The sequence below is a fragment of the Sturnus vulgaris genome, chromosome 3 (assembly GCF_052056855.1).
Source record: "Sturnus vulgaris isolate bStuVul1 chromosome 3, bStuVul1.hap1, whole genome shotgun sequence".
NCBI classification, from domain to species: Eukaryota; Metazoa; Chordata; class Aves; order Passeriformes; family Sturnidae; genus Sturnus; species Sturnus vulgaris.
Window position 1 is genome coordinate 22,381,289 of NC_142245.1, and position 23,729 is coordinate 22,405,017.

At 38.7% G+C, this 23,729-nt stretch overlaps 1 protein-coding gene across 1 annotated transcript in view; it reads left to right on the forward strand.

The window, feature by feature from the left end:
* Positions 1–7,961: 7,961 nt before the first annotated feature.
* The window catches only part of PTPN14 (protein tyrosine phosphatase non-receptor type 14), an 89,862-nt gene continuing 74,094 nt past the window's right edge, over positions 7,962–23,729 (forward strand). Inside the window, exon 1 of the mRNA XM_014876875.2 lies at positions 7,962–8,064. The gene's annotated coding sequence lies outside the window, so the exon portion shown is untranslated. The remainder of the gene's footprint in view (positions 8,065–23,729) is intronic.

The window sequence follows — 23,729 nt, forward strand, 5'->3', positions numbered from 1 at the left end:
TTAAAACGAAAAGTGGAGCTGAATTTTCAGAAGAGTGAGATAGAACTCCTTCAGGTCAGTCCAACCTTAATTAGATGATGGGCAAACATTTTGCCATTGCTGTGTACCCTGCTTGACCTTCTGCATATCCCTTCTGGTTAAGTCTCATTTCCCACTAATAGATGTGATTTGCTTTCTAGGGTGTGTGTTTGCGATTTTTGGTGTGAGTGAAGACTGGATGTGAAGATCTTTAAGCTTTTACCCTTTTGATTAACCTTTTTTGGCTTCATAGCTGCTGTTTCACCAATTCATGTTTCTTTACAGATTTCATATCAAATCATGTGTTACTCCTGTAGAATATACACTAGATCCTTTTGTGTTCTTTTATTTTCAGTTGTATTACTGACTTTAGGAGTTACCAGGATAATATTTAGGGTTTTTGTCGTATTTTTTTGGGATGCCAACTACTTTCTTGATTCATTGCAAGCTAATGGATACCTAAAATGTTCAATGACAGTTTCTCTCTGTATTCGTTGATTCATTTATTGCATCATCTAGGTTGTTGCTAAATAGGCACCTGTAGTGCATTTGAGAGCTTTTTCCCAATTTGATAACCAGCATTCAGGTTAATCCACTAATTCAAGTCTCTTTTTTCCTAAGCTTAGCAGCAGTGCTGTGGTATAAAATCTTGATCTTGCTTCATAACGATGCTTCAGAGTAACAATCTGTCATTTCATTTATTTGCTTCTAAAAGCTATGTATTATTTTAGTAAATGACATGTTTATAATTTGAATTTCTAGCCTATGACTGCAGTAATGAGTAGCCCTTTCCTTTCTCTTGAAAGATAGTTTCAGGCTCATCCTAATTGATTGCTTTCACTCATTTGCTGATGTTGTGCTCTTCATTTGAGCATCATTGTCTTGGTGGTAATTAAACAAAAGCCCAATTAAGTCTCCCGCTATACTGGGAAGCAGCTTGCCAGAATCTGACAGTACAACAAAGGACATTTCATTGACCAATTTCTTCAGAAGGAAGTGTCTCAGTGGAGGTCTGTAAAGCAGCACATGTGATTTTAGACACTTTCCCGCTATCATTTTAAAATTATTTTAAATTTGTGACTGAGCCTTCTGCTCTGTTCCAAAGATGTGACTCAGAACACTACTTGTGTTGGAGAGCTAATTTCTATCCACTGACAACATGAAAGCCCTCTTGAAACATCATATTTCCAAAGCAGGCAAAGTGAGAGTAAGTAACCTCTTAGCTTCATGGAGTATTTTTCAACACAGGGCTTAAGATAAAAAGCCAGGATTAAAAATTTTCTTTGTTTATCCAAAACAGAAGTCTGTAAATCCCACTTAACTAAAGCCATCATAGTTATTGCTCTTAATATTTTTGTTTCAGAAGCTGTAAATTGGAAAAGCCACTTTAGAACTGGAAAAAGAAGAATTAATTAGAACAATGCTTTTTCCAAACTGAGCCATGCATGGCTGTTGGCATTCATTCTACTGAGTAAAGTGGCTTGAGAAAGGGGAGGGAGCACACAAGATGAAGAGAAAAATGACCCAGAAGAGTCTGCTTTGACAGGACTCTAAGATAGTTACAAGACCACTGCTTTAGTGCATGAAAACTTGTAAAATGTATGAAAAGAGAATTTCAGTTGGGTCCCTAGCTCTCTCTCTTTTACTGTTAACTTTTTTATTTGAATGCCACAGATTTGTATCTCTGTATATCGAGACCAAGACAATAATTGTCAACAGTTCCCAGTATGTGTGTACATTATTATGTTTGATTTCCACCGAGCCATAAACACTCTTTGTCCCTTGCCTTTTACTAGCTATTGGCTTGGCTATTCCTTGTGGACAGGAAAGCTGTGTTTAATGCTTTGTAAAGTGGCCATCAGTTCCTTGCTTTTATCTCTATTCAGCATAAATTATTTTCAGCAAGGCCACAGAAATATTCTGGCCAAGATTTGCAGGTGCCCCTTGTGGAGAGCTATTTCAGGATAAAGGCTTAATCTTGCTGTGTCTTTCCTACCCTTCTCTCATTTCTTCTCTCCTTGAAGACTACTAATTCTGAATGATAGGAGCCCATGGCTGGTCTTCTCCTTCCTCCATGGCTCACTCCTGTTGTTGTTTTTTGGGTTTTTTTTTGTCATTTTCAGAATTAACCCTCAACCGGATAGGCTGAAGCATATTCTTTTACCCTTAAGCATAAAAACTTTTTGTGCACTGCCATTGCAATATTTCTAAGGGGAAACTCAGCCCCTAATTACCAAATTAGATGCACATTCTGGTTCTTTGGCATGACTTGACTTCTGCCCATCTGTTAGGTTGGCACTCTGCCCTCTCAGAAAGTAGCCGACCAGTTTCAGCTGAGCAGAGGAGCCAACCAAAGATGGGTTAAGAGAGGCAGCCCGCAGAACACTTTATGTTTGATTCCTCTTGCCAAAAGCTCTTCCTGTTTGCAAACAATGTCAGCTTAAGCCCATATGCTCCATTACATGGGATGACATCTGTGGAGACAGATGCAGGGATGGCAATACAAATGACATTTGATAAGGAAGGGCATATGTTATGAAACCAGACACCACTAGGAGTTTAAGACCCTGTCTGTACTGCATGTGCATACAGAAATATAGATATTGCCTCTGTATTTCAGTGTGTGAGTGCATTCATCAGCCCCAGGGCTGGGCTTTTGAAGTGCATCATTGTTCAAGATTTGTGGCAAGGTGTACCTGCAATTTTGTGATTTGGTTGTTGCACATTATTATAGTTTGCTTCAGTACTCTTTCAGTGGTGACATTCCAAGTACATTAAGGGTCCAATAGCTTGCACCATGTAAAGAAACTGGATAATGTCACTATAAGAGGAGCCTGTTGTAGCAAAGGGTTCTGCTGTGAAACGTCTTTCTGAAGGATTTGAATGTTACCTTCCAAAAATCCCTTTTGACGTATATAGATAAATTATTTGTGTGTGAATATTACATGTCTGGGTAGAAGAGATGTAAAAACCTCTTCCTTTGGTAGAGTCTCTTTGCTGCTTTACTAGATTTTGCTTTTTCACCAGAGGTCAGCTTTGTATCTAAAACGACTCTTCTTCAAGCACCTCTGGTTTTAGACCTTTTTTGTGTGCTTCTAATTGCTAAGGCTGATGGAAAAAGTAGCAAGTTTTCATTAAGTAGACTTTGCATATAATCAATTTTAACAATTTGAAGAAAATAGTTACATTGAGGAAATATATTCTCTTGGTTTAGAGTACAAGCAAAAATAAAAAGGTGTAATATTTGAAATACATGCCTTAGCAGCCATACTTGTATTGGGATGAATGAAAAACACTTTTCTAAGAAGATGAAGGCGTATGGCAAAGGCAACTCTTCCATTAAAAATAAAAGTAACTTGCACATGGCTATGTTTTTCATATCCTTTCAATGGAGTTAACATTTGTTGTTTACAAACCTGAGAATGTTTTTTGGTGCTTTGTCTGGCTTTTTGTTGGAAAACATTTATCCAAGTGACATAATGTGTTTGTTTATTCAGATAATGCAGGTTTGTAATAAACAGTTGTAGGTGACTTCTAATTTTTCATTTATTGAGATTTATATTTGGAGCATTTCCTGGAGTGGTGACACTCTTTCCTTAGTAGCTTAAGGACAATGTTATGTTTGCTGGCTAAAAAACCTCCTAAAATGTATATAGCTGTTAAAGACTTGGACCAAATGTGGCTTGTTGAAGTTGTAGTGTTGTGGTGGGGAAACCCATCTGGAGGAAGAGGATTTCCTTAATAATAGTGATACAGTCACTTTCTCTGCACAGCTTTTTTCCTGCACTTCCAAAAGAATAATTTCACTTCTAGATTGGATTAACCAAAGGAATTTGCCAAAGCATGGAGGAGTGTTGGTTTCTCTGGTTGGGGTTATTAAGAAACTTTAGGCACCTCATTTCCTTATACCTCTTGGTTGTTTTATCTATAATAAAGGGTTAATAGTAATGATGATGATAATATCTGGTTTTAATTCTCCTTGTCCCTTGAAATCTTCAAAGCCAAGATATTACTCACGTTACACTCGTTACCTCTTTGCTTGAAGTGTCACCCCCCAAAAAAGTGAAAATAAATGCTTCCCTTTCTCATTCCTAAACTGGTTTAGTAGCTGCAAAATGTGATTCTTGATAACTGTACAGAATAGATGAAAATCAGTGCAAGTAAAAAGGATTAAATTGCGGAGATTAAAATGTGTACTGGCATTTCTTTTCTCACTGTATTAAACTGCTAAAAATGCAGCTTTTTTGTAAAAGGAGCATTTTTATAGTAAATTGTCTGTATTTTGGGGAAATGCAGTGCTTCTGGTGCATTCAATGTCAGTGTTTTTTGTACAATTTGCAGAAAAATTGGTGTTACTTTGCAAGAGGACAAGGATACCGTTCTAATTCCCTTGTAAAATTTTTTGGTATGAGAAGTCTGGCTTTAGTCTGTAGTGCTTTGTTATCAATGAGCCTCTCCACAAGTATTTCTGCAAGTACTTTTTCCTATTGAAGGATCAAAAAAGTGTTTTATTTATTTGGTTACATGATGAATTGCATTAACTTATTGCCTATGCAAAGCTGCCAGTGGAAATGGCCTCAAGCTGGACCAGGAGAAGTTCAGGCAGAGCATCAGGAAAAATTTCTTCACGGAAAAGTTGGGTAAGCATTGGGATTGGCAGGCCAGGCAAGTGGTGGAGTCACCATCTCTGGAAGTGGAAAACATCTTGACATGGCACTTGGTTGACATAGTAGTGTTCAGTCAAGATAGTATTTGATGATCTTGGAGGTCTTTTCCAACCTTGATGATTCTGTGATTCTCAGAGGTCTGCTGGGAACATGAGGTGCTGCACAAGCTGCTCTAGTAATCAGAATCTTCTCTTCTTATGGCAATTGCTCTTCTTGCCTCCTTGTATTGCTGACAAGGGCTTTCAGTGTGTTGATTTTTTTCATGCAAGCTCTGACATTTTGCTAGCCGTAGGATCAGCCTTACTGGTCCAAGCCAACCCTGAAGGCTGTTTATTGCAGTTTTAGGATCAGCACTCGGAGTTCTGAGGAAATCTGTCACCTGGTGCCACCAGCCCAGCAGCTGCATGAGACTTCAAAGCTCTAGCCTGACACACTGGAAAAATAGTTTTGATTTACAGAACCTCTCCTGTCAGTGCTTATCAGAGAGTTTAGATGTGAACTTCCTCAGATAGACCATCTCCAGTAGTGATGGCTTGCTTTGAAAAGCCTGTTTGCTTGGCCCTCTGGAACAATAGTGGCAGCTATCTTGAAAGGAGGAGTTGGACAATTCTGAGATACCATCTGGACCAACTTGGGGACCAAAACAATTCTCTTTTAGAGAAACACTGAAAGGAATTCCAAAACTTGAAGGCTGCCACATCTTGCCAACCAGATGCTCTATGAGTGCTGAATACATTGACGCCTGCCAGTAAGGGAAAAACAATGAGGTGTATGACTTGGCACTGTTTTGATATGTGCTGAATTAAAATGCCAGGTCTACTCCAAATAGGTAATACCATTGAATTTATATTTCTTTAAAGAAATAAAATAATGATGATGCGTGCATTGTAGTGGCTGAAGACTTGAGAGTCAAACGCTATCGGAAAAAAGCAATTTTCAGGGAATCTTGGCGATTCCATTCCCTAATTACTTTCTTTACAGAGACAACTTGCAGCTTATCTCGTTTTTTACAAGATTCAGAGTGTTTATGGCATTGCATATCTCTCCTAATGATATTAATCTTAACAATGATAACTAATTATATTAATCCTCTGGTGCAAGTTCCCACTTCTGTGATCATTTGTGCGCAGTGCTTTGGAGGCAGAGGAGGAAAAAAAAATATCAGCAGCTAGATGTTACTTGGGGAACATGCAAGTTAAACGCATCTGATGAGTCACCCTCCAAGTATGTGTGATTGAATGAGGGTTAACTGATTGCCGAAGTTAACTAAGACCAAATGTGTGTGAAATGTGAAACACTATTTTTGAAGGTAGTAAGAAGTGCACTGTAAACACCCATAGTTTATAGACCTTACTACAATATATAACTGTCTGCAACCCACTCCCCAGTTGTCCTCAGGAACAGGTTTGTGCATTGTTTGTTGTTGCCAAGCAAGTATTTCTAGCGTTTTTAATGCCCTTTGTAAACTTTGTAAATTGTTAATTGTTTTCTAAGGCTCGAGGGGAATTGCTACACCTGGTTGTTTTCTGGTTGATTCTTTTCTAATGAAGTGACCTGCCCATTTAGAAGTTTCTCTGCTATCTTGACATAAAACTGTCCTCAGCAAAATGCAAATGTTGACCAAAATTTTTTTACGGTTCACATGTTCACCATGACAAAGAAAGATTCAGTCTTCTGGTGCAGACAGTCAGCAGGTACAAATCATGGTGAGATATGTTCTGTAAAATGCAGATGTTGGGAGCACACAGGATGGGGACTGAAGAAGCTTTGACCATGTGAGCAATAGCGAAAGGCACAGCTTGTTCATCACAAAGATTCATTTAGCTCTGTCGTGTTCTCAGAGAGAACAGAATATCATCTAGTAGGCCTCAAACAACACTGTAAATAATCATTTCAAAATGTGATTATGGTTGTAAGGGTGCAGGATGCAGGTTGGGCCTGAGCACTGACAAACAGGCTTGTTGGAGAAGGCAGAGTCGCCTTCTGCAGCTCTGTGGTCACTGGCCATTAGGTGTACAAGCAGCTGGTTATTCAAATGCTTAAATATAGATGGAGGAGCTTAATAGTAAATAGCTATTTGAATGATTGGTGTTCCTAGATCAACACTTAAGTCATGATTTACTGTTACAAAAGTCTGAGCAAACTAATGGTACTATGGCTTCAAAAAAAAAAATCAGTGAAAATAGAAATAGTGAAATTTTGTGTTGGGTTGACTGGCAGTAACTCATTACTGGAATGCAAAACAGTAGTCCAAAATTAGTTAAATGTTTATAGATGGATTATTGAAATGATGAAGCTGTTTGGAATGTTGGGTTTTGAAACAACTAATCCAGGGCAGTGCTTATGTTTTGATAGTTTTGTAGCTGCTTTTGTATCTTTGGAAAGAGTTATGACCATTGTTTCTGGTATTGTACATACTTAGTGCACAAGCTTTTAGTAAATTACCATTGTTAGACTTGCATCTTGTTAAACAAACATAGATTGAAACAGATTCCATGCTGTAAAAACAACCGCTTGCAAGCCAACTTCTTTGTGTGTGTGGGTTATGTATCATTTCCCCTCAGGAATTAACAACTAGAACTTCACTTTTTAAATTGATTGAAAGAGAGAACCTTGCACAGAGAAGAATAAAAATCTCTCAGACTCTAATCTCTTAATCTCCATAAAATGCTTGAATGTTCAGCTTTGATAATATATGAAACAAATCTGGTGGTCTGTAACATTGATGTGCATTTCTTTTTTTGCTTTGATTTCCTTTTTTTTTTGCTGCAGACATGAAACAATGTATGACAGGTGGGTTAGTGTTGGCAAGAGTTAGCCCTCAAGCATGAAGAAATTCCATACCCCTAACTCTCCCTTCTAATATGCTAGTGCAAAGTCATTTTGGTGGCCTAGTAATTCCTTTGCCAATGTTAGTTTTCTTGCCAGTGGGATCACCAGGCACTCTGTGCACTTCTGTCTTAGGCTTTTTGGTGCTAGAGAAGAGACTATAGAGGAATAATGTCAAGGAATGGAATGTTTCGGCTCACAACCTTTTGTGCTTGGAGGCTGCTGAAAAATATGCAGAGCCTTCCTCATGCTTGGGATCAGGAGCTGGTTGAAATTTAAAATCGGATAACTGACATGGGAAGGTGCACATAGCAGGCCCAGCTCTAATACAGCTTTTCCAGCCAAAAAACAGCTTTACAGAATTTGTGTATGCAAGGGAGAGGAAGTTTTTTTTCAATCTGTTTTCTTATATGCGTTTTTTGTTTTTTTTTTTCCCAAGGGGAAATAGTTTTTGGGGTGCTACAGTATCCAAACTGGAACTCACTTTCCTCCCACCTTCCTCCAGGAGAGCAGGAGAGAACTGAGCCCTGGTTTTGGCACATAGTCAGAGGTGAGGTGATCTCCAAACATGTTGTAACTATTCTGCTATAATTAGTCCTAATGCTAGGAGGTTCATCTTCTGGTTTTTAAGTCTCTAGGGCTGGAAGAATGTTTTTTTGTTGTTGTTCATGATTGGGGGTTTTTTACTTGATGCAGTGGTTTCATCTTTCCATTGTATATCATACAACTAGCATGTTGTGGTTGTCTAAATGTAGGCAAAATATACATGTTTTAGAAGGGCTTTTAGCTCTTAAAGTAGACATCTGCCCTTTGTATTGAACCACTTGGCTCTTAAGTTTTTCCCATCTTTGGGATCTTACACTGGGATTAAAAAAAAAAAATTACTTCAGAGGAGGATTGTCTGTCTGAAAAGTCTGCTCCAGAAATGCTTGCAGGACCTAATCAGAATAAGAAACAAAGAAAATACTGGCACTACACGATGTGTGGATTAGATTGGCAGGAAACTGGACCATGGTTAACTTCACTCATGTGTACTGAAAACACAGTGAACCCCACACCCACGTTGTTGGTCTTAGTCTTTAAAGTTTTGTTGGCAAAGCTCTTCCTTTTATGAGTGGGAAAACAAGTCATACCCACAGCAGACGCAGTTATGCTGGCAAAAAACTCAGTGTAGTCTCTGCCAGTTGAATGAAATCCTCTGACGTATGTATTTTATTCCATTCGAGGAAGAGCCTTGGCTACCTCTTGCCTGCCCCCTCATCCTTTTTTTTTTCTTCCAGCCCAGCAGAAGCTGCTTCTCCACAGTGGGCATTGCAGAGATAACACTGCCCGGTGCAGTGCCTTTTAAGTGTTGCTTAGCCATTAGAAGCAGCTGCTGTCATCTCGGATCTTAATTTGTTTCAGTAGGTAAGGAGAAAAATGCTGTCAGAGGAGGCAGAGAGATCACTTGGAGGCAGAAATTGCATGAGAAAAGTACTGTCAGGAGTGCCAAAGCCTCTGGTGACTTAGTGCACCATCTTCACGTTCTCAGTGACGTGGTTTTGCCTGGAGGCAGCAGTAAACCATCAGTATCCTGGTGTGACAGGAAAAGATCTTGAGGATCTAGGTCTCCCAAGGCTGTCAACTGACTGATGCAAGCTATCACCAAGTGGAAGCTACAGTTTTGGAGTGATTTTTTTTTTAATTGTTTGTTTGTTTTCTTTCTCTAAGAAGGACAAGTTGCATGTTTCTTTTTTTTTTTTTTTTTTTGCACACCACCAGCTGCTCGTGGAAGATAAGAAATTGCAGCAGCCAAAGCTTTAGATTTATTGCTGTGGCCAATTTCCTGTTATTTTTAATAGGATGCGGCCCCTCCACTTCTAAACCCGTGAGCTGTATCAAAGGGACTGTATCGTGTTTCAAACCACTCTGTCAGGTCCTGAACACACCAACAGGGTTCTGGCTTCCTGTGCAGCATTACATCTGCTCGAGGTATTTTTTGTCTGAGTGTGCATCCACGGACAAGTTTCAACTCCCCGTTATGGGGATTTTTAGGAACCTTTGTTTGGTTTGTTTTCAAGTTATATTGTTTGAAAAGAAGAATTTGTGTCGGGGTTTGCCAGCACAGGGAGTGGGAAGCAAGGAGTACCTGGTTGTTAGGGCACCTCTGGCTCAGCATGGGTCACTGCTTGGGTCGGAAATTAGGGAATTCCTGGCTGGCTGCTGTGACAGAGGTTCAGCCTCTTCGCAGTGCTTGAGTGGCTGGAGCAGGGGGAGGAAGTCTGGCTGGTAAACCTTTAGAAGATAAAATTTGGGGTAAAAAACAAGGTTTTAAAAGAGGGAAATATGTTGTGTGTCACTGTTTTGTCTTGATTAATTTTATTTTGATTATTTTGACTATTTTAATTCAAAAAACATTTTGAACATTATATGTAGTCTAAATATCCCTGTGTTCTCCTGCCTGATAAAAATAAGGAAACAGAAAGTTGAGTCAGGCACTAACAAAGAACCAGAGAGGGAGTTAAAGGAGGGAGATCAGTTGGTCTGTATTTTAAAAGGACTTAGTAGGACTTTGAGATGGTGGTGCAGGTGCCCTGCATGGGATCCAGCATAAATTGCTGGATTTATGCAATGGTAATTTGGCAACCTAAATTTGTAACTGTAATTGTTCGGTGGCTATTTCTAGACTTCATAGTAAATTTCAAAACTGCCCTTTAAAAAATGCATTGTTACTTTCTTTTTCTGGCCTTTTGTTATTTTGTTGGCCTTGGGTGGTTACTTTGTCCTTAGACCATCTACGTAAAGTTTAGTATTAATGAACAATGAAGTTAATTTTAGTTATGTGTATTTTAATGTTTATTTTTTTAACCAAGATAATTGAATTGCAAATTGGATTAAACAGGAGGTGCGTTTCTGGACAATATTTTATTGAATTTAAGGCCATGGAGGTATCTTTCTTAGGATTTAGCATTATCAATATCTCAGTTTGAGCAGTGAATTTTTTGTTTTTGTCTTTAGAAAGTCACAAGCCCTGTCATACTTTTGACATCATGATCATTCAATTCTTTTTTCTTTCTCTATCCTTCTGGAGAATATTCTTTTGCCTTCTGTTAATGATATTGTTAGTAAACAAAACCAAGCATCTAGAATCATCTCAAGATTGCGAATTTGATTTCTGATTGGTACAATCATACAGGGAGTTTCTATGAGCAAGAGCTGGGGAAGTAATTTTTAAGCTCAGATGACCTGGAGAGTTGAAATAGGATTCAGTATGCCTTGAGGACTGGTAAACCTCTGTCCACTAATTCTGGACAAAAAAAATCAGAAATGCAAGGCACGCTTCAATTCTGAAGGTGAGATAGCAGTACTTGTTTTAATATTTAGAGAATGAAAGGGTTTTATAAATGGTATATCTGAATTGCTTGTTCATAATTGAAACTAGCTAGCTAACTCAGTTGCTAATTAGGCAGTTTGTAATTCTGAGGAATAAATTTTTTTGGTACTGGTATCTAGTGAGTTTTACCTTGGAGACTGCTGCTACCTTTAGCAGCTAAGGTCAATACAGGGCCTTTGCCATATCTTGGTTTCAACATGGATTTTCCAGCACTGGCATTCCATTTGTAAGGAGAGTCTGGCCTTTTGCCCCAGAACATCCAGAGGTTTTATCCATTTTCTCTTTTTAGATGCTTGCCTTTGTTGTTTTGCCTCTTCATTAAAGCACACTGGTTCTGTATGAACATAAATATTTTTCTTTATATTTCTTTACATTTCACATACGGGCTTTTACTCTTTTGTAGTAGCAAGAGCTATGGCATGTGATGAATATGTGCTTGCATGCAATAAAACTATCTATCTCTCCATCTCCATCTACTTCAGACTATGGGAAGAAAAATTGCCCAGTTGAGTTTCTGAAGAGTTCTGGCCCAATTCTGTAAGCCAAAGCCACAGGGACTTTGGAAAATAAAGTGTATAAATTGCAAGCAGAGATGACAGTTGCTTTTATGGAACCATCATAATGCCAATCTCTGTGCTTGCTAACATGACACACGGCTTGACAATGGCTTCAAAGGCATCAACCTTCCAAAAGCTTTCCCACTGGACAAAAAGTATTAAGATGTGATGGCCTTAACTGAAGCCTGTCCATTTCAGATGCAGAGCCCACAAAAGCTTTGTTTTCCTCATGGACACTTGTCCAGCCCAGTCCTTACTACGTTCTGTGCACGTCACATGTTGTCATAGCTCCTTTCCATAAGACTTGTAATAACTATTTCTTTCTTACCATTTTTCCCCCCTGGTGCTGGAGCAGGAGATTTGTTTGTCTTTCTAAAATTAGATATCCATGGATACATATAATATTTTTCTCTGTTTAAACTTGGCAGTTGAAATAGCACATGGAAAAGAAAAGTGTGTTCCACCACAGGAAGTCTGCATGTTGTATTCTTCATTTACAGGAGAATAAAATGTCATATGGGGTATTTCACTCTTAGTTCTGTAGAAGGAAAACAATACTTACAGCAGCACATCTATACTGATGTCTATAGCCAGACTCTTCCTCTGTTTTCATTGTGTGGTATTCAGGGTACCACCCTGTGAAGGGCAGCTAAGTATATATGGGATACAGCTAAGGCACATAATTTTTATGTCACTTGAGAGCTTTTGTATAATTCCTGTCTTCTTTCCTCAGCTGTGTGGACCATTAATCAATTTAAGTGTTCTTGCTTCAACATCTCCCTTCTTTTCCCAAGATAACAGATAAATTTTTCTTGTTTGCAATTTCTTAAGATTCTACAGATAGCTGTAGTAGTGGAAGAAAATTATGTAGTATATTATTATTTTTCTTGTCTATGAGAATAGTTACTTTTGTTTTCTAGAGCCCCTTAAGATGCACAAAGAGTGTTACAAGGAAAAGCAAGGTGAGGAACTGGGAGGCTATTTGATGTCTAGGGTTGCAGGCAGGCTTGATTCCAGAATGGGATAATTCATCTTTCTGACCTTTTGAAACTGCTGTAGTATTTGTGTACAGATGAGAAAAATGTATAATTCTTACATCTGTGAGGTACAAGATGATAGCAATAAGCAAATGTCAACTTATTTTCATAGAATGGTGTAATTGCTCTCCTCTGTTGTCTGAGTAATAAAGCACATAAAAGGATGAGCCTGACTCTTGAGAATGAGTGGTGAGTAGTTATGTTAGACCTTTCTACTGAAGGAGCTAAAACATACATTAGGATTGAGGTGGTTTCTGGATTTCTTTTTGATCAGTAATACGAGACTCAGTTTTTTGTACTTTTTTTTCATGTTTAGAACACAAGTTAGATGAGTTAGAGTTGCTTTTTACTGTCTCTCTGCAAAAAAAAAAAAAAAAAAGAACTTTGCAGTGGGGAAAAGTGCAGTCTGAATAGGCAAAGGAATTTAGAAGAACAATGGTCTTCTGAATTATGTATTTTACATGAAATTCATGCCACTTACTGTTTTACTTCTTCAGAACACTTAAAACTTACATAAATTGACCAACAGCTAGAAAGTTTTTTTTCCCTTTTCTATCTGCACTGAAAAAATGTTTTCTCTATGTTCTTTGCTTATCTTTCACTACCTTTTTTCTTTTTCTCCCTACTCTCTCTCCACATTATGCCAAAGTGATGCTTTTCCCCCACCTCTGCAAATGAAATTCTCACTTAAAACTAAATAAATAGTGTCTGTATTTTTTCCTAGTGTCAGGCTGAGTACTTTAAGTCATAGTAGTGAGTGGGTGCTATTTGAGTCTTACCTATATAGCCCAGTGACCTGAAGAAGGTTCCAGCAATATGAACTTGGTCTTTTGGCTCTACTAGTTTATTTTTTGAATTTCCATTGCAAAAACATGGTATTAGATTTAGTGCTGTCCTTGTCACTGTCAGAAGACATTTATCTGCCAGTACATACATCCTACTGCCAGTGAAAATGTTTGGTTTACTGGAGTGTTTAAAGATGGAAACAAGGGATTTTGAAATTTGTCCATCATGAGTAGCAGGTTAATTTTTCTTCAAAATGGCACTTTTTTTGCTTCCTCTTTCTTGATATAGTTATAATGCTTATGCATGGATATTTTGCAGTATGCATTTTCTAATTGAATTCTAGGCTTTGTGATTCTAATAGCTTTATATTATTTTTGGCATGAACTGTAATATTAAGAGTCAGCTGTTTTTTACTTTGACATATAGTTTATATATTAAAGCTTAGGAAAAAAGACTAAAAAACCTATCAGCTTCATTTTGGGGTATGTTATCAATGGTTGCCAATAGAAACTGATGTTATGAAATCTCATAAGGATATGATCATATTCCATCAAATCTTCTTGGCTTGTGACCAAATAGAAAGGTGTACGAGTATTAATTAAGCACAGTTAATGCTTCTTGTTTCCAGAAACTTTATAAAAATAGTCGGGTATAATAACAATAAATTCATTTTTCTTAGGAGGATATCTGGAATTTGACATGCCAGTATATGACTGTGAATTCTAGCCCTCCTGAAAAATGTAGGTTGTTTTGAAGCCAGCCCTTCAGAAGGATTCTCCTATTTATGCTATGTGAATGCCTGTGTTATATTTAGGCACTGAAACTACTGCTGGACTGAGTGTCCTGTATTCTGCAGTGGGGGAGTGGCTGGGGAAGATAGGAGCTGTTCTGTCTTTCACAAGGATTCTTAAACCTCTTTTCCAATGATGCTGTTCCCTCTCAGAGAGTTATGGCTGAACTGTGCTGCCTCCAGTCACCCTTCCACAAGAGCAGGTTGTAAACCCTCCTTATGCTGAAGTGCCGGGCAGTGGTTTGTACTGCAACCACAGCTTTTATTTAGCTGGAAGGGAACACTGCATTTCTGTCACAATTGGGCTGGTTACCTTCCAAACCAAAGCATGGCAACATCACCTCTTCCTGATGTCTATCTGCTGTGTGACAGGCTTGATTTCATCTTTTTTTTTACCTGCTTGAATAGATCCAGTATGAAGTTGGAAATGGAGAATTAAAGATCTTAAGTTATTACAGTCTGTCACTATAAAGAGGAAAGAGCAGAGCTGGTGCTATCTCTGAATCACACTTCACAGTGATAGACAATAAATTGCAGGAATTTCTCAGTCCTTGCTCTGCATGATCTTTGTAATGGCTTTATCTGTCACTTCATCCCTGGCATTCATTCTGTAAATAATTACCCTGTGACCCTTTGGTCCTTAGTAACTCTTTCAAAAGCACAGCTAATCATTTTATAAAAAAGGCAGTTAATTCTTGGCAAGTTTGTCCCAGAAGTTTGCATCTGCAAATGCAAACACTGAACTTTAGCAGCAATAAATAAATAGATTGGGTGGAATTGCAGAGCTGTGGCCACTTGGTGGGGAGCATTTCCCTTTCCCTTCCCACTGACACTGGTGTCTCGTGTGGATTAGATGTTGCTGTGAGACAGCATCAGGCATGGTTTGGTCTGCTCCATTTTTTTCATCACATGCAGCAACTTGCTATTCCATGATAATAGGAATTTGTGTTAGCACGGGCTTGTCTTTGTGGTAAAATTTTGAATGCAATGTACACTGGTGTCAAATCTTTGCTGTGACTTTTGCTTTCGTTTCTGTTCAGCCTGTTGCCACTCTGCACTGGTTTTAGAGAGGCTGAAGCTGGAAACTTGTCTCATTCCCACACTGTGTGGGTACAGGTTGTTTGATTTCCCAGGAGTGGTGGCCACGCTTAACAGCACTTCAGGGGGCTTGAGTGTCTTCACAACTGCCAAGGACAGATTTTACTTACTTTTGGTAAAGGCAATCACTACATCCACCCAGCCTACTTCGCAACAGAGCTAGGAATTAAGAAATTTAATTTCCTTTTTCTTCAAAGTGGATGGGAATATAAGGTTTCTTGCTATCCCTCTTGGAGTTTGTAGGCTTGCAGTGCTAAATTATTTAGCTCCTTTAAGACTTGAGTGCAGTCTGTAGTCCATGTCCACATTAAGCCACAGAGGAATGTTAATATCAGACTTCAAGTCAGAAAAATGAAATGCTTCCAACTTGCTAACCAGAGACAGGATTACAGGGAGGGCTGTACCATATGGGCTTTCTCCACTTTTTATTTTTGTTCCTTGTTTCTTCTCTTGCTTCTCTCTGTGTTGCAGTTAAACTGAGTGTAAGTCTTTAGGGATACCTTGCACCTTAGACTCCTCCAAGTCCAATTATGTGATAACAAATAAGTTAAGCTGATGCATACAGAGAGACTGCTTAATTATTATTTATTTTACTCCCCCTTCTTCTCTTTTGGTGTTTAGGTTTTGTACTTAGAAGAAAATAGATTTACATAACCTATATATAGTATTTTTCTTTGCCTGCAAAACTTCAATGGCCACTGCAGTGGATCCAGTGGATCAAAAGCCTACTTGTGCCACTTTGATACAAACATACAATAAATACACCTACCTGTGGTTGTATAGAAGGTGTTTTGATTTTGTGCAAGTTGTGCTTAGATCCAAGCTATTTTAATAAATTGTGCAATTTAAATTTAGAGTAACCTTGCTGCTTTTCATTTGAGAACTGAAAGTCAGACTAACTCCTGTTTTTCAAAGCTTAGTTGCTTGTAAAGAACAGCAAAATAAGAAATTGTTGATGTTGTGTTTTGATGGGTTTTGTCTCTCTCCATTTTAATATACAAAGTCTACTATAGGAGCTACAGAAGATCATAAGCTTGCAAGTCAATTTTGACCTTTATTGCTCCAATCGTATGCTAAAATGTTAACATAAAAAATGGATTAATCTGAGCAAGAAATAGAGATGGTTTATTTTAAAGAAGAATTTCTTTTCGGCTCATGACAAAGTAAAATTTTCTGCAAAGCAACTGAAGTGCTACAAAGCAACTACTTTCTCTAATAGGTGCGGTTTACAAGAATCAGGCTATAATCTCATTAACAGCTGATAACCTCAGATAGGATTCCAAGTAAAGCTATCACCATATGTTAAAGGGTGAGTATTTTATGCAGACTTACAGTGAAAGGTTATGAAGTGATTATCCAAGTACTGTTTGGAAAGGTGAAAACAGAATGGCTTGCCACAGTTTTTAGAATGTATTAGAGTGGGTTTGTGTATAAAGCTGCAGCATGTATTTTGCACTCCAAAACTAATAGAGTTTTACTAGCCTTCAGCACAAAGCTGTTCTCTTGAGTAGAATTAATGACAAATAATATGTTAGAGGAAATAAGCAGCCAGTCTAAACCAATCTATTATAGCACTGCTGTAACTGAAAAAGGAAAATTTTACTTTTGTATAATGAAAGAATATGGGGTTCCAGTTGGTATGATTTCTTCCTCTATCAATGTAATTAGCAACACTTTTTGGGATACTGAGGAAGTTTAAATTCCTGATTTTTCTTTCAAGCTCATTTGAAACCTTTTGAAAAATATACTAGTGCTGAAGGATTGATGTTGATGACTGAAGCAGTGTTCGAGGTATAAGAGTTTTTCTGTTAAAAACCATTAGAAAATAAAAAGACATTTGCCATAATATCTTAGTTAGTATGTGCTATCCAGCAGTGTGATTCCCAGGTAATTGTTTTCAAATCTTGTTTATCGATATGATCTGCTGCAGAGATGAAGGAAGAATGCAGGGGGCTGCTCACACAGAGGGGTTCTTTTGTAGCCTTGTAATTCTGAGACACCGGTCAAAGAAGTCAGTCACTTCAAAGAAGGTTCCCCCCTAGCCTCCCCCTTTTCAGCCATAAATCTTACTTCTAAGTATTTTGACTGTTTCAGTCTAGTGTTTAAGCCCACACAGTGGGCACTGGAAAATAATCCTTTAATACAGAAAGAAAAGTCCCATTAGCTCATTTCCGGCAGCTATTCTGTATTTCAGATGAGGTGTTTTGCTGTCGAAACAAATGCAGTTATTCACAGGCTGTGGCTGTGTGATTTACATCAAGGCCTATATTCAGCAAAGATAACAGATTTACTTTCTTCATGCATGTGCCCACAATATAATCCTCCTTTGATACAACTTGAAGGAATTTTTTCAGCATTTTGTAGCATTGATGTTTTAATTGTGGAGAGGCTTTTTTCCGTGCAAGTTCAGAAGTTCATGTTATGATCTTGTGTGAAGTATCTACTTGTGTAACTAAATGTGCCTGGTTGTGGTTTGGGATTGACAGTGTGCATGCTTTTTTAACTTCATTTGTCTTCTCTCTCTCTCCCCCTCTTCTCTTTTTTCTTCACTGTATCACACTTGGCTGTCATTGCTTACCTGCGGCCACTTTTCCTCCATTGAAATGTCTCTGTTCATTATCTAATACGTGAATGGGAGTAATTGAGCCTCTCCAGGATTGTTATAAACTTCAGGAAACTGAACTAGGGTTTATTCTTACTGCAAGTCTTCAGGCACTGGTCTTGCTTCACTTGGTGCCAGTCTTGTTACTGGCATCAGTGGGAGCAGGACTGCATTTTGTTCCTGTAAGGAGAAGGGCAGGTTGGTAATTTAGAGTGGCCACCACATTGTTAACATTTGAGATGTTGCAAATTCAGTGCTTCTTGTTTCTCTTTCCCTCTCCCTCAGTTGTACATATTAAGAAAACATTTTCTTTCCTGGTGGGCCAAGGAATCCACATATGTTGCAACCTCCTTATGTGAAACAAATACCTTTTTGACTTTTGCAAGAGTTGGAGGTAATGTGATACATTTTGGAAATCTGTAGTTATAACTTAGGTTTTCCCAGTTCCTGTTTATTTGAAAGACTTTACAATCTTCCATATATAGTTAGATATATATTTTTAAAAATGAAGAACAATGGAAGGTACGCAAGCATTACCACTGTCAGAAATTGTAAAAATTCACTTGTATAAGCCATTTTAAAATCAGAAGAAAGGCAGCAGCAGAAATATCACACCTTAATTAAATGCATAAGACTATATTTTGCTGCAGTAACACACCTTCCCAGCAGGATCTCAGCTGAGAGCAGCATCCTGTGAGTCCAGGTAGGCAGCTTCCAGTCTCCATCAGGCACCAGACCTGTGTAATGAGCTGATCTTTCAGTCTCATGAGCAGTGTGGCTGTTTGCTTCCTAAGCTCCAAATGCTCTCTTGTAACTGCTCCATTGCAAAATCCCAGTACAGAAGTGAAATTGCAGCCACCTCTTGAGGATAGGTATTTTTTCATTAAAGCAGGATAGATTATGTTTGAACTTTTGTGTTTTTCTTTTTAATCAGGTTTTTATTGCATTATTTAAAATTGTACACAACTTGGCACCAGTGTGTGCTGGTGGATGTTTAGCTAGTGAGAATGCTCTGGGGTATATAATTTTACTGCCATCTGATCCTTGGATCTGTTGGAGCTATTGATTCTGCTCTTCATGTTATCCTGTGTTTAGAACTTCTTAGTTTTACTAACTTCTTTCTTTGTAACATGAGAGAATAATGAAACATGCCATAAGAAGTTTTTCTGTGGTTTTTACTAAGCGTATCATTCATTGTTTTTATAATGTTTTTGCATGCCCATCAATCACATTTAGCAGGAAATGTAACCCCTTAAAAATCACTGTAGCTCTAGCAAGTCTGAAGGAGATGAAAACCTTTAGAAAGCTAACTAACTAGAGGAAAACTAAATGGCACCAATACTATGTTGCTACTGATGGTAGCCAGTAGGGTAAAATAGAGACAAAAGGCGAAGAATTCTGCCAAATATTCTCAGACATTTTTAAGTCACTTGATTATAATGGATTTTAAATAGTTGAGCCTTACAATAATGGTTGGGCTTTTCTGATCTTTGCTAGAAACTGTTAGTGAAAATTTAGGTTGCAGGACCTTGCACCTTTTCTGAAGGGTGGCACTTAGAGACCAGTTTTTGTGCCAGGTCTAAAAGAAAGATGTGCCAAAATATCAGAATGCTGATCTTGGTCTTGCTCCTCCTCTTCTGAATGGCTTGTCCCATGCAGAAAACACAGCACATAGAGATGTTGCAATAATAACTCCTCTTCTAGACGTTCAATTACAGAATGCTGTATTTTGGAGGGGGAACAAAAAAAAAATTAGTGCTATTTGAATCAACTGTTATTTCAGATAAAGCAATTTTGATTCCAACATAGCTTTGTAATATTGGAATAATGAGGATATGTTCTGGGGAGTTCCTTTGCTTCCTGGGAGTCTTTCCTGGGCTGTGATTTCACAAACTGCTCTCCAGACCTGACCAACTGCTGTCAATTAAGGCAGAATTACTCTTTTTTTTCCTTTTCTGTGCTGTGTGGTTCTTTTTTTCCCTCTGCCAGAAGAGCTACTCACTCTGGGCTCTGCTGTGGGCTATCTAAACTCGTTAACCAAGCTGAAAAGGATCATATTCACTTACTAAGTTAGGGAGGTGAAGTAGCTAAACCAGGAGGAGGTTCCAGCAGATTTTCAGAGTTGGCACAAGACAAGTTGTAATGTGCTCTGGAATTAAGGGAGGGAGAAGAGATCAGGACCTCTCTTCATTCCTGGCAGAAGTGAGCTCTTAAATGAGATTGCCTCAGGTACAAAACTGCATCCTTGGACAGGTGCCATCCAGGCTCTTGGCTGTGTCTAATTTGAGGTCTTGCAATAACACAGCCAGGGTGTGAGAGGGTTGTAAATGGTTAACTGCTGTACCCTGCAGACCTAAACTCTGCCATGACAGAGAGGTGGAGCTGCTGCAGCCACCTGGCATGGTTAGGCAGCATTTCCCATTTGGAAGGGAAAAGTACTGGAGTCTGGCATTTTGATTTGGTAGGTTTTTTTTTGTTTGGTTGGTTTTTTTAAACTTTAGAACACAAAGTTTTACAAGGGGAGTGGTAACTCTGCCTTCATTACTGATATGATGTGGATTAAAACTGATCACAATGGCAATGCAAGTGTCAGGTAGGTATGTCACTGTGCAGATGTTGCTCCTAACTTGAATGCTTAGACTACCTCAAAAAGAGCCCCCCATCAGTAATTGCCTTAGAAATACCTCTTGGATTACTGTGGGTATTCTGGAGTGATAGGTAAGGAAGTAATGGATAAGTTGCTAATTTGCAGTTTGGGAAGTTCACATCTTGTCTGTGATGGAAACTTTGTTGGACACAGACTAACTAGAACCTATAGAAACACTTGGTACCTGTGGACCTTGTCACAGAAGAGGACTTAGGTGCTGCCTGACAGATTTGTACCCACAAACTGCATAGTTCTGTGGAGGCACAAAAAGGTGTGTTTACACTGATGATGTGGTACTTGCAGGGGAGACAAGGAGGGAATAACAAGTGGTGCATCTATGCACTCTGTGCTTCAGAATTATTGAGTATGTGCTCTCTTGGGTACTGCCACAAAGGAGAGCAAAGGGCAGAATCTAACTGGCTTGAATTGAAGTTGTTATTTTGACTTTATTTGAACCTCTCTAGATGTTTTATTTCGACTACTGAAACTAGAAGCTGGCCCAGGTTGGATACAGAGAAAACACACAACAACTTAGGTTCAAAAAAGATCTGTTACAGCAGAGGTGGATCTGATGGAGAACACAAGTTTTCCTAGAAAGGGAAAGCTGTGATTGGATTGGGAAAGTAGAAATGCTAACTGAGATGGTTTTTTGATCTTTGGCTGCTGTGTGTTGTTGTCTGGTGACTCACAACAATTGTAATAACAGCAGCAGTTTTCTTCTGAGTTCAGTGTCCTAGAGAAGCCTTGGCATCTGTTCGTGCACACAGGTATGGGATCTCTAAATGCTTACAGACTCTAAAAGTTCTGTGTAGAATATTAGTTACAAATATTAAATTGTAATTGGACTCCTTTTCCAAAATGTAGAGGTGAGTTAATAGTTTTATTACTGTTTGGATTAGGGAAAGATTTAAATTCCTGCCTGCAAGAATTTTTAAGGAGATTTAAATGCCTGAGGATGATGCCTGAGAAGTCTCACCAGGGACTGTATAAACAAATAGTTGAAGACAGCGGCCTTGTGGCAGAAGACTTCTTATCATGTAAAGGTTAAAACCCCCTTTCATCTGTCCAGAGATGAATTCAGCTCCTGAAAGGCTTTATGGGACTACCAGTCGTAACTGGGTGGGATACAGACACCTTGTTAGGCACAGGAATGTTCCTTGCTGTGCTCTACCTGCATGAAACTCTCCCATGAGAGCACTCGGGGGAGAGAAAGCTGTTTCACAGGGAGAGAGATCTCCTGCTCTAGGCACAGCTCAGCTGGATGGAGATGGATTGATTGTGTCAGACCTCGTCTCCCATGCACTGTTGTTATTTTTACTCTTCCCTAAAACTGCAGGCCAGCACAGCACACCACTCTTGCAGCTGCCATGCCATGCTGCGGTCTCTGCCCAGCCCAGGGTTACATACTTCCCTTAGGTGTGCTGCTGCTCTTGCAGTGCCAGGAATGCTGGAGGGCTGCCAGGCACTGTTGGTAAATACAGGCTGCAGTTTGACATAATTGCTCTCTTCCTGGACTTCCAGAAATTACGTACAAGAGCAAACGAAGTGAAGGGAAGCGTTCTGCTTTAAGTGCATTTCGTATCAGATGATATTTATTCTTTTTTTATGCTTCTTTGAATGTGGTACAGTCTGTACCTCCTGTCTGTAATAGAGGAGAGAGTCACGTACTTGGAAATGTCCTGAGAGTTATAATGGCCTTAATTATTTATAAGCTTTTCTTCACTTCTGGCCTTCAAATAAATTTAAGAAAGTGAGAGAATGCCCCGTGACTGGAGCATTCACCTCACAAAGCAGCTTCTGCCATATGGCCTCTTCCTCCTGAAACACCAAGAACCTTGGCTTCCTTTGATCCCTTCAGTCTGTCTTTTAAAATTACCAACAAACAAAAATCTTGCCAGCCCCAGCTGACTTAGGGAGAACTAAGGAAGAATTTTTGTATTTCTGGCTTCTTTTGGTTTTATATTTGGAAAACGTGTAAAATATTACTGGATCTGCTTTCTGTGTAGTAGTGGTGTTTGACCTGATTTCACTGTAATGTCTCATAAAAGCAAACAAACAAAAAAACCCAAGAAAATTACTGGTTTGGAAAAGCACAATTTTTTATCTGCACCAAGTAACTTAAGTTCATAGGGAGAGTTTGTATTCTATGCAGAAAATAACTAATTTTTCTTTAAAACCAGAAGCAATTCTATGCTGTGTATCACAGTGTGAATCTGACCTAGTTCTTCATGCAGGACTGGCCAGTGAAGAAGTTGCTAATGTCACTAATAGGTAGCACTAATGGATCAGCCTTTTCCTCCCTAAACCATTATAGCTCTTACATCTTGAAGATATTTGTTTGGTCTCCAGCATGGTGCTTTCAAGATATTCTTGGTTGTATGAGTTATGCCTTTTTTTCCCCCCTACCTTTTGGTACATGATCAGCAGTATTCTATGACTGAACAGTGGGGAAATGGTACCTCTTGAAACCCATTCTGTACAGAATTTTTTGCCAGAATGATCAAGGACTCCTTCTCTCCTCCCTTGCAAGATGCAGTGGTGCTGTGGAGGAATCAAATGCTGTTGGAGAGATCCATACCTCTGTGTCTGCTGCTTTTGCACAGACAGTGTGCTGGTGAGGCTTCCAGGCAAATAGAGATGTTTCTCTTCAGTCACACACAGAAAAAGAGATAGGTAAGAGTGTTTTGAGCTGAGGTGTTTGTGGTTTTCTTTAAGCTGTTTGCTAGTGAAGGCTCTTAGGAGAACTTGTGTTGTGCTTGGCATGAGATCGTGGATTAAAGGTTTAGTTGTATTCTGTGTCAAATTTGAAATTTGTTTTCATTCTGTTTTCCCATTTTTGGTCTTCCACATTCCATAGCGATTGACTTTATCCATATGGGTTTTTCAAGTAAATACTGTAAGTAAGTCTGATTCCAATGTCTGTGATAGCAAAGGAACTGTCTCGTTGTTCAGTTTTTACTTGATCTGATGAAATAGGGGAATATAAAATTTTACCAAGAATCCACAAAGATATTGTACCTCTTTGTCTTCGTACTGATGAAACTGCATTTAGAATGCTTCCTTTTTTTTAGTAGCTGTTTTCTGATAAATGGTTGAAGGACTTGAAGGTTTTGTGTGTGTTCCGTAGGCCTACAGAGTATGTGCTTTAAACATAAGGAATTTCCACTTAGCAGAATGTTTAAATTCCAAAGCTTATGCTCTAAGAACCTTGTTTAATTCAGCATACTTCTTAGAATGAGCTTAATTTGCAAAGAGCAATTGATAACACAAAAAAGAAGAAAGAAAAAGTACCCAAAGGAGCCCAGTATAATTTCTCTTCAGAAAA